The sequence below is a fragment of the Cricetulus griseus genome, chromosome 2 (assembly GCF_003668045.3).
Source record: "Cricetulus griseus strain 17A/GY chromosome 2, alternate assembly CriGri-PICRH-1.0, whole genome shotgun sequence".
Classification (NCBI taxonomy): domain Eukaryota; kingdom Metazoa; phylum Chordata; class Mammalia; order Rodentia; family Cricetidae; genus Cricetulus; species Cricetulus griseus.
The window spans coordinates 96,938,915-96,950,238 of NC_048595.1; positions in this window are offsets into that span (position 1 = coordinate 96,938,915).

The window sequence follows — 11,324 nt, forward strand, 5'->3', positions numbered from 1 at the left end:
TGTCTGTGCACCTCATGTGTACCCACTACCCACGGAAGTGAGACAAGGGAATCAGATCCCTTTGAACTGGAGTACAGATGATTGTGAGCTACCATTGTGAGCTGGGAACTAAGTCTACGTTCTCTGCAAGAGCAACCAATGTTCTTAATCACTGAGCCATCCCTGCAGGCCCTAGTGTAGTACATTTTAAATAGCCATAGCTGTTCCTACTATATGAGAGGCAGTGGGGTCTGGGAGTTTCACTGATTCAGCCAAAGTCATCTTGAACTTCAGACGAGGGCTCGGACTGAGCCCTGGAGTGTCTCCCAGCCCAGGGCTCCTCCATACACTCCCTGGACTTCATACCAAGTTGAGACTCAAAAGTTAGAAGGATTGCCTGCTTGACTACACAGAACTGAAGAGCAGAGTAACAACCAGAAGTGGAGGAGGGCAAGGTTAGAACACATTGTAATAAATGTGCAGTACAAACTACCCACCAGATAGGAAGAAACATATCTGAAGCTGGCCGGGAGGGAGGGGACTCTGGAAGCTCTCCCTGCGAGGCTGACTGATGATAGAGAAAACAGGGCAGTTGGGGGGTGGGTGGGTGAGCAGAGCAGAGCAGAGAAGGCAGAATGCATACCACACCCACAGAGAACTAGTGTGTGCCCCAAAGAGAGCCAGTCAATATCAGAGGCCCATAGCTGGATCATGAGGAGGAAGGAGTAGATGGAAGCTGGGCTCATGGCTAGACAGGACATAGGTGTGCTATATTAGTTGGCAGGGACTTACAGTCTCAAGTTTAGTTAGCAGAGCAACAGATCCTGATCACAGCAAGTATGAAATGTGGCACTAAAGAAACTCAGTCACTTTTGGCTAAAGAAAACAATTTCAGCCAAGCATGGTGGCTCCTGCCCATAATCACAATGGTTGCTGGAATTGCTGCCACACAGTGAGTTCCACGTCAGCCAGGGCTGCAAAGAAATGGGGGTGGGGAGTAATTCTATTATTTGTTTATTGTTGTGGGGTTTGTTTTGAGAAACTGTCTCATGTAGCCCAGGCTGGTTTTGGACCTGCTAAATAGCGGGAAATGGCCATGAACTCCTGATCTCCCTAAGTGCTGGGTTTAGTAGCATGTGCCACTATGTCTAACATAAGAAAGAATGAAATTTAAGGAAAAAAGAAAAGAAATAAAAATCATTAACTTTACATAATCTGTGACTAAATAGAAAATTAATCTGAGCTAGTTGCATATGCCTTTACTCCCAGCACTCAGAAGGCAGAAGCAGGCAGATCCCTGTGAGTTCTAAGCCAGTTGTGTTCTACATAATTCCAGGCCAGAGTTACACAGAAAGACCTTATCTCAGAAAAAGAAGAAAGAGTGGGACAGTGGTGTTGCACATCCTAAAACCCAGCACTAGGGAGGCAGAGGCAGGCAGATCTCTCTGTGTGAGTTCGAGACCAGTCTGGTCTTCAAAGTGAGTTCTAAGACAGGCTCCAAAGTTACACAGAGAAATACTGTCTCGAAAAACAACAACAGGGGTCGGAGAGATGGCTCAGAGGTTAAGAGCACTGACTGCTCTTCCAGATGTCCTGAGTTCAATTCCCAGCAACTACATGGTGGCTCACAACCATCCGTTATGAGATCTGGTACCCTCTTCTGGTGTGCAGATATACATGGAAGCAGAATGTTGTATACATAATATATAAATAAAATCTTTAAAAAAAGAAAAACAACAGAGAGAGACAGAGGTAGAGAGAGAGACAGAGAGAACTCAACAATGAAGAGAAATCACATTTAAAAATAGTCATCCCAACATAGTGAAACCCTATCTGAAAAGAGCCAAAGGGGGAAGGGGGCCTGAAGAGATGGATCACCAGTTAAGAGCACTGACTGCTCTCCCAGAGAATCCAGGTTCAATTCCCACCACCCACATGATGGTTTACAACTGTCTATAATTCCAGTCCTGAGGGATCTAACACCCTCTTCTGACCTCTGTGGGCACTTGCACACATGTAGGGCACAGAAGAAATATATGCAGGCAAAAGATCTATACACATAAAATAAATAAAGAAAAATGAAGCTACCACACAAAAAGCCAATTAGGCTGATGTTACTAGATAAAAACTTGGAGTGAGTTAAATGATTACTTCCCCCACTACAGTGAGCGGTAAAGAGTTGTTGCTTGTTTGTTTCCCTGCCTTCTGCCAGTGAAGCCCAGCACCCAGATGTGCTGGTAAGTATCCTACCACTGGGCAGCTCGAGGTTGCAGTCTACTCCACCCTCAGTCTTGTGTTTCTGGTGCTTTCTGTGCCTTTTTCTGGTCGGTTGACCAGACAATGTTTCATCTGTCCAAATGGGTGGGACTCCGTGGGAAGGATTTTCAAAACAAACTACAAACCAGCACAGGACCCTTCCCTGTGGCTGGCAGAAAAAGGCAAGGGAAAACTTTGTTTTGGAAAAACTAGAGAGCCCTGACTGTATTAGACCTCTGAGGCCCTGGGGCCACCTGACTATGCCAAGTCCCTCCTGAATTTGGCTTAAGCAAAGCTTCCTCTAGCTAATGGCTCCTGCCTAACATGTTGCCACTGTGTGGTCCGGCTACACTGAACTATTTTGAGTCCCTTAAGGATCATATTCTGTCACATCCAGGGTATGGCCCAGGCTGTTTCCTGGTAGGGTTCATTCATCTCCTCTCCCCCAGCATTCTTTTTTTGTTTGTTTGTTTTTTGTTTTGTTTTGTTTTGTTTGTTTTTTGAGACAGGGTTTCTCTGTGGCTTTGGAGGCTGTCCTGGAACTAGCTCTTGAGGTCTCGAACTCACAGAGATCTGCCTGCCTCTGCCTCCCGAGTGCTGGGATTAAAGGCGTGCGCCACCACTGCCCGGCCCTCCCCCAGCATTCTAAGCCTAGCCATCTTCTGCCTGCTCTTCAGTGCCTTAGTCATCTCCTCTCAGGCCTTCTCCCATCTCCCAGTAGCCTTTTCTAGGTTCTCGGGGAAGCATCTTTTTTGCCTACTTCTTACCTTTTAATTAGCTGTCCCTCTTTGATGTCCCCCTAAGAACCTGAGGTACTTGGGGTCAGGAACCATGTGGGATACCTAAACAAAACACCCAACCCAGGGCAGCCCTGGGGGATATACAAAGCCCGGAAGAGATAGCAACCGGCTCTGCTTTATGTCATGCAGAGTCATGTATTGGAACTGTGTTCTGGAGCCAGGGGTAGGGAGGGGCGGGGGAAGAATCTTCACATGCCTGGACAGTTAGGTGCTGTGTTCTGGAAGTCTAAGGGTTAACTGACTGCATTTGTTTACTCTTCCAACCTCATTCAGCATCTTGGGAGAACATGACTGATCCGGTTGCTGCTGAACTCAACTTTCTGGCAAGTTCATCTGAGGAAGAAGTGAGTTATCAAACCACTCATAGGTCCCCACCAGGGCTGCCAAAGACCTGCTTTGATGTCAAGTGGCCAGAATGTTCTCAGTTCCATTTATAGTTATTACCAGTCACACAAACACCCACTTCCTGCTTCCTCTGCCTTGGGCATCTTCCTATAACATAAAGCCAGTTTGTCTGTTGTCTCTGGGCAAACAAATCCCCATCCTACCCTGGGGTGACAGGGAAGCTAAAAGTCAACTGTGGGTATTGTAGGATTTTGACTTTTAACAACTTTGTCTGCTTCCATTTCCTGAAGATACCTCACTCATACATCCAGAAACTCATTCCTGACTGCCTGCTGTGTGCCCAGGAAGAGAATGGGAAGCAGGAGGCTGTCTGTAGTCCTTTCCTGTAAACCTCAATAAAATGAAAGGCATTTGCAGTGAAAGTAAATTATATTTACACATAAATGTCTGATGGAAAATTAGAAGCCAACGAAAATGCAAACTTAGTCTGCTTTAGAGGCCAAAAAATGAGCAGGGCATGGTAGCACGGGTTTTTAATCCCATTACTCAGGAGGCAAGAGGACCTCTGTGAGTTCGAGGCAAGCCTGGTCTACAGAAAGAATTCCAGGACAGCCAGAGCTATTCACAGAAACCCTGTCTCAAACAAACAAACAAAAAGCCTATAAATGGTGGCAATCTTGTTACCACAAATTTTTAGCATGTAAGCCTGGGCCCTGGCAGCCACAACAAGGTAGACTTGGCTGCACTCCTCAATACACCAATGAAAGAAACAAGTGAGGAGGGCTGGAGAGATGGCTAAGAGCACTGACTGTTCTTCAGGAGGTCCTGAGTTCAATTCCCAGCAACCACATGGTGGCTCACAACCACCTTGAATGAGACCTGGTGCCCTTTGCTGGCATGCAGAAGACATAATAAATAAAATCTTTAAAACAAAACAAAAACAAAAAAACAAACAAAAAAAACCACCCTGACAAGAGACACATCAAGGCATCAGGGGAGAGAGGGTTTATTCAGCTCAGGAGCTGCAGGGCTGGCTCAGTGGTTAAAAGCTCTGGCTGCTCTTCCAGAGGACCTGGGGTAGATTCCCAGCACCCATACGGTGGCTCACAACCATCCAGTTCTAAGGGATCAAATGTCTTCTTCTGGGTCTGTGGGTACCAGGCATAGTTCAAGGTGTACAGGCATATCTATATAAAAGCAAAACACCTATACACATGAAGTAAAAAATGTTTTTTTTACACAGGATTTCTCTGTGTAACAGCCCTGGCTGTCCTGGAACTCATTCTGTAGACCTGGCTGGACTTGAACTCACAGAGATTCGCCCGCCTCTGTCTCCTGAGTGCTGGGATTAAAGATGTGCACCACCACTGCCTAGATGTAAAATATTCTGCCTGAATGTATGCCTGCAGGCCAGAAGAGGGCACCAGATCTCATTATAGATGGTTGTGAGCTACGATATATTTGCTGGGAATTGAACTCAGGACCCCTGGAAGAGCAGCCAGTGCTCTTAACCACTGAGTTACTCTCCAGCCCATAAAAAAAAAAAAATTTAATTAAAAAAAATAAGAAAGAGACAATAGGGAAACACAGAGAAAGATTTTTTCCAGGGTGGCTTCTTTGAGAAGAGGAGCAAATAAAGAGGCCTAGTGATCCCTATGTCAGGGCGCTAACATGAGGTTTAAATAGAGGGCAGGAGTATACATAACTTGCTCAAGTAAATAACCTCCCATCCATACTTCTGTAAACAACCCCAATTAGATGCAGCAGAAAACAAAAGCGTGCACGAGCGCGCGCGCGCACACACACACACACACACAAGGAAAAGAAAACGTGGTATGTGCTGGTCTCAGGAAGAAGCTCTGAAGAGTAAACATTTAGGCCCAGACTCCACCTACCAGCCTCAATTCCTTACTAAAGATAATAACCCTTCCTGCTCTGGCTTCTCTCTGGAGGACACTGCAAAGGTACAGGGTCCTGAAACAGTAAGAAAGCATAGGCTCTCTCTGGGGGTGGTTGTGTAGCTGGGAAAGAGAGCTTGCTTGGACATATGAAGCCTGGAAACACACACCCAAAAGCAGAGCATCAGGGCTAAGTCAGATAGTTTCCCCTCTAGCTGGGGAACCAGGGGGCCCTGATGAGGATCACAGGAGAAGCCCCGATAGCCTGTTCCCACTGCCAGGGACCTGCTACCACCTTCCATCTTCAGGCTTCATCCATGCAGAGGCTCACTCGTGTCATCCCCTAGCTGAGTCCCGTCCCTCCTTGCAGCCCTGGGAAGACCATCACTCCATGGTGTTTCCATCTCCTTTTCTCACTTCTTAACTGAAAAATCCTGGTGGCTCACACCTTTCATCCCAGCACTCAGGGCTCAGAGGCAGATGGATCTCTGAGTTTGAGGCCAACCTGATCTACAGAGTGAGTTCCAGGACATCCAGGGCTGTTACACAGAGAAATGCTGTCTCAAAAAACAAAACAAAACAAAAATCACAAACTGTGATGTCTGCAACCACCTGATTGAAACCCCAAGAATAATGCTGAGTGAAAAAATTCACCCCAAGGTTTGGGTGTGGTAGCCACACCTATAATCCCACCAATTAGAAAGCAGAGCAGGATTATGTATGAGTTTGAAGCCAACCTAGTCTACATAAGAAGTTCCAGGCAGGCCAGGGTGATATAGCCAGACCTTGATAGAAAAAAACAGTCCAACTGGGATTGACATGTAAAACAATCTTGTTTCTAATTTAAATAAAAAATGGAGAAAAGAAAAAAGAAAAAAAAAAAAACAGTCCATCACAAAAACTCCTACACTATAGGATTCCATTGATATCGCATTCCTGAAATGACACAATTGTAGTCATAGTTGGCAAGGGATAAGGGGTTGTGGTTGGGGTAGGACTGAGATGGACAGACAAAAGTAAAAATGAATCTAGTGTCTCTGTGTTCTCAGTCACTGCTTTTATTCTGTCCATTCTGACAGGTGTGTCTCCTTGTGGTTCCCATTGGCATCTCTCAAATAGCTAATAATGTTGAACATCTCATGTATTTATTTGCCCTCTGCATTCCCTCTTTAGTGAAATCTTTTCATGTCTTTTCCCCGTTTTCTTTCTCAAGATTTTGTTTTCCCTCGAGATAGTTTCTCTGTGTAACAGTCTTGGTTGTTCTGAAACTCACTCTGTAGAACAAGCTGGCCTTGAACTCACAGAAATCCACCTGCCTCTGCATACACTGCTACCACTCAACCTTTCTCAAGGTTTTAAAAGGCTGTACTTATGTGGGGCTGGAGAGATGGCTCAGCAGTTAAGAGCACTGACTGTTCTTCCAGAGGTGCTGAGTTCAATACCCAGCAACCATATGGTGGCTCACAACCATCCGTTATGAGATTTGGTGCCCTCTTCTGGTGTGCAGATATACATGGAAGCAGAATGTTGTATATATAATAAATAAAATCTTTAAAATAAAGTTTGTTTAAAAAAAATGGTACTATACCTTCTTTCCACATTGTGTTCCAAGCACCTGACCTCAAGATATGGGGACTGTTTCGGAGGGCCCATGAATTGCTTATTTGGTGTTCAAATGTGTTACCTTCACATCCACATGTTCAAATCCTAACCCCAGCACCTCAGAAAGTGACTCAGTTTGGAATAGGGCCACTGTAACAAGAGTTTGTAAGATGAGGTCATTGGAGTGGACCCTGATACAAGATAGCTGCTATCCTTCTGAAAAGGAGGCATTTGCACGTCACATGCATTCATATACACGCAGACAGAGATCTACAGGCCAAAGAGCCTCCAGCAATAGAAGCTGCCACTGTATGTCTCAGGGAGAATCCTTTTCGTGGCTGTTACAGCTGTCTTTTAGGGTGGCCCCGGGAATGCACTGCATTTGGCCATGGAGGCAAGTGCCTCCTAGGGTACTCAGGAAGCTGAGGCAGGAGCATGACTCCAATTAGAAACAGCAGAGACTCAGGACAGGTTAGAGTGCAGCTGGCTGTAGACAGGCCTAGACAGGTGGCTGTGAGGACAGGAGTGACTAGACCCAGGGATCCAGTAACAGCACAAGGGCAGAGCAAGGTGCTGCCACTCACTGGACTTGATCAAGGCAATGACAAAGGGATTTGCACACCAAAGGCTACGGTTGTGTTCCTTCTGTCAGACCCCAGTGCCACACAGCTATCATCCTGACAGTAGCTTCCCACTTCCCTTCCACTGTCATAGTTCCCATATGCTGAGGGCCTAGAGGCAGCCTTAATAGAACTAAGGATCCCTTACATGCCCAGGCCACAGCTAAATGCACACCAACAATCTGTTACTTACAAAAGCCCCTGGAAAGAACTGTTACCAGCCCTTCTGAACAGTAGCCCGTTGGTATACAGCCCTGTTGACACACTAGCTCACCAAGGGCAGCCCCAATTTGCAGAAGGAGAATGGAGTTCACTAAGGTGTCTCCACAGGCCACCTCAAGGAAGAGTGGCAGTCTGGCCCATACTGTGCAACCTAAGGGGTGCATGGCTCCAGCTTCAGACTTCAGCAGCTCTACCAGTCCTTAACTTTTGGTAACAAGTGTTGTGGGATATTTGTACACTGTGGAAAAACATATTGCTCTGATTGCTGTAATATAAAGCTGAATAGCCAATAGCTAGGCAGGCTGTAGAGGCGGAACTTCCAAGTAGGAAGAAGAGCAGAGTCGCCAGCAAGAAGCCAAGGAAGCAGCATGGGCAGTATAGGGAGATGAGGTAATGCCACATGACAGAATGTAGATTAAAATAAATGGGTTAATTTAAGTTTTAAAAGCTAGTGGAGCAAGCCCAACCTAAGGCTTAATTAATAATAAGTCTCCATGTCATTATTTGTGAGCTGGCAGCCCAAAGAAAAATCTGACTACAAACAAGGTATCGTTAGCCAGTGTGAACATTGAGTTTAACTTAGGCCATCTTGAGGTGAGAAGCCTTCACTTAAGCTTTACCAAGAACCTTGCATCAACAGAATAAGGATGAGTTGATACCTTTGAAACCATATGCAAAATAAATGCATCCTCCTTTAACCCTAGAACTTTCTCATCAGACCTGAGCCAGAGCCAGGTGTGGTGGTGCTCGCCTTTGGTCCCAGCATTCAGGAGGCAGAGGCAGGCAGATCTCTGTGAGTTTGCAGCCAGCAGGGTCTACAGAGCGAGTTCCAAGACAGGCAGGGATACAGAGACCCTGTCTTCAAAACAAAACAAAAACAGAACTGAGTCAGAAGCCAGCAGCCCCAAAACAAAGCACAGTTTGGATTATGGGGGAGCTGGCTTGGAATTTTAATCAATTAGCTGTTACTGGCTGTGTTGGCTGCCTCAAAATTCGTTTCAGCACCTGTAATGGGATGTACTCACTGTTTGCAAGGAAGTGAAAGACTAAAATAACCCTCAATGAATCCACAGTCAACATCTCAGTTTCTCCTCATCTAGCTGAAAGCCCACATTGCTAATGAGAACCCTTTCCACTCTAATTCATGTCCACAGTCTTCTGGATCAACCACCATAATGAACTAACTGGCATTACCTGAGTTTTCTGGAAATACCTCACACAGGGTGAGAGGCTAGGGGAGAGCACACAGCTCCTGTCTGGTCTTGTTCTGATAAACCAACAACCTCTTTAGAGGCTTCCCACTTCTGATCACCCTTCTCCAGGAGCATCAAGCTTAGGTGGTATCTCCCACTAACCCAAACTCTTACCTGCTCTTTGGATGGTGAGGCACTACAATACCCTGCCACTGGTTAGACAGATTCAGAGTGGTCTGTATTTGCAGCCGGGCAGCTGGAATGTCACCTCAAAAGGAGTGGTTCAAGGGCCTAACAGCAGCAAAGTTGTCAGAGGTGCTTCTTCACCCTGTGACTGGGACAGGACTTAAGTCTTCAATCCCCTTCCTCTAAGGGAAGGTGACCCCTGAGACATCCTCCCTGTTAGTGGTCCCATCCCTTTTACCCCCATCAGTTATCTACCAGGCTGGCTGACAGGCTCTGGGAAGGTCTTTCATGCTAACTTGGTGACTTTCCTGTGACTGCTTAGCAGCTGGAAGCAGACTGGTAACTTGACTCCCTTTCCAAACTGTCAAGGAAGCGGTGCCATCAGCCTCATTAAAATTGATGTCAGCACAAACTGACAGGGCGGGAGAAAGCAGGTCATAGAAAAGGGCAGTGTTTAGTGTTCTGTCCAGCCCTCATGATGCTAGGGTTGTGTAGCTCAACAGAGACGGCAGAGAGCAGGCTGTACGGTGCTTAGAAGCCTGAATGTGGACTGGACTGACAGCTAGCTGTGGGCATGCCTGTGCACACAGTCAGTGCTTGCTGGATAAGCCTGAAGACTGCACACTGTTATGTATGTTCTGGGACTCCTCTGGAAGACAATAGTTCCTAAGTATCATCACTACTGTGGCTGGATTCCTGTAGCAGAATGAACTAAAGGCAAGTTTGTAGCAGGCCTTTTACCTAGGACTTCACAACAGGCCTCAGCTGTTTCTTCACCTCTCCTGGCATTTTACTCAGGTATACCCATTGTTAGAGCACCACTGGGCCACTGGAGCCAGCCAGACCTGGCTCTGCACTCCAGGACAGCTTCCACCCAGCATTTTTTTTTCTCCAACAGCTGAAGTTAACCCACTCAGTGAAGTCCTTCATTTGGGCAACACGTGTAGAAATACAGCCAGCTCCATGACTGCGCCACCATAAAACTTGCTTCCTGGAACTAACATTCCTCAGTCAAGGGCAGCTGAGCCTTGAGCCCCATCCAAAAGACTGAATGATGTTAGATGCTTCTGGTAAACCCAGTTTTAAAAGAAAACCAAGTTAGAAACCAAACCCAAGCATCTGAAGGGCCATAATACAGAGGCTGAAGCCAGCACCATAGTGAATACAGGAGAGTCTTGACCAGTCATGTCTTCTAACAGAAGGATCAGTTTTATCTCTAGCTCACGTCTCACTCCCTCTATTCTAATTCCCTAGTCAAATCTGCCTTAGACTTGTCTCAATACTGTCCCACATCTGATCTGTTTGCTGTGGCCCTGCTAAGGAACCGGACATATCCTAGACAATTGTCAAGTTTTTTTTTAAAGATGTGAGCCACCGACTTGAATAGATTTTTTTTTTTAAGATTTTATTTATTTATTATGTATACAACATTCTGCTTCCATGTATATCTGCACACCAGAAGAGGGCAGCAGATCTCATAACGGATGGTTTGTGAGCCACCATGTAGTTGCTGGGAATTGAACTCAGGACCTCTGGAAGAGCAGTCAGTGCTTTTAACCTCTGAGCCATCTCTCCAGCCAGACAATTGTCAGTCAAGTTCTATGAACTTCTAAAAGAATCATCTAAAGTTACTGTTTTTGCTATTTGACAAGGTATGCATAATGTCTCTGAATGTATGGGAGTGAGGATAGGGGGCTTGTGAGGATAGGGGGCCAGAAAAGGGCAAACAATACCTTGGGCTGAAGTCCTAGGCACATTGTAGAAATCCCTACTTGAGTTAGTGTTAGGATTCTGACCAGTTCTGGCCCTCATGATTGTACAGCAAATGCTCTTAATTGCTGAGCTCTCTTTATTGCCCCAGACTGCAATAAAGATATCCAGGCTGAAGAAGCCACTGAAAAATACACTGAAGGTTTACTATGCAGAGTATTACCCCTCCCCCAGCCCCCACAAGAAGAGGGACCATTGGCACCTTCCCAGGTAGCTGAGCACAGGACCTACCCCCCCTCCTGCTCAAACACCTGTCTTGCTAACAATCTAGCTCAGGTTATTATATACACGCTCCAGCCTTGCCTTGAAGTCCATTGCTTATCTAAATCCTATCTACCATGTTGAGGCACCTCAAGTCATTTGTAAGCTGATTTTAGAATAAAAGGAACCCCGAGTCAACACATAGTTACGGACTTTCCCCCCAACTCATGGACTGGTTTGCAGAGGGTCAAG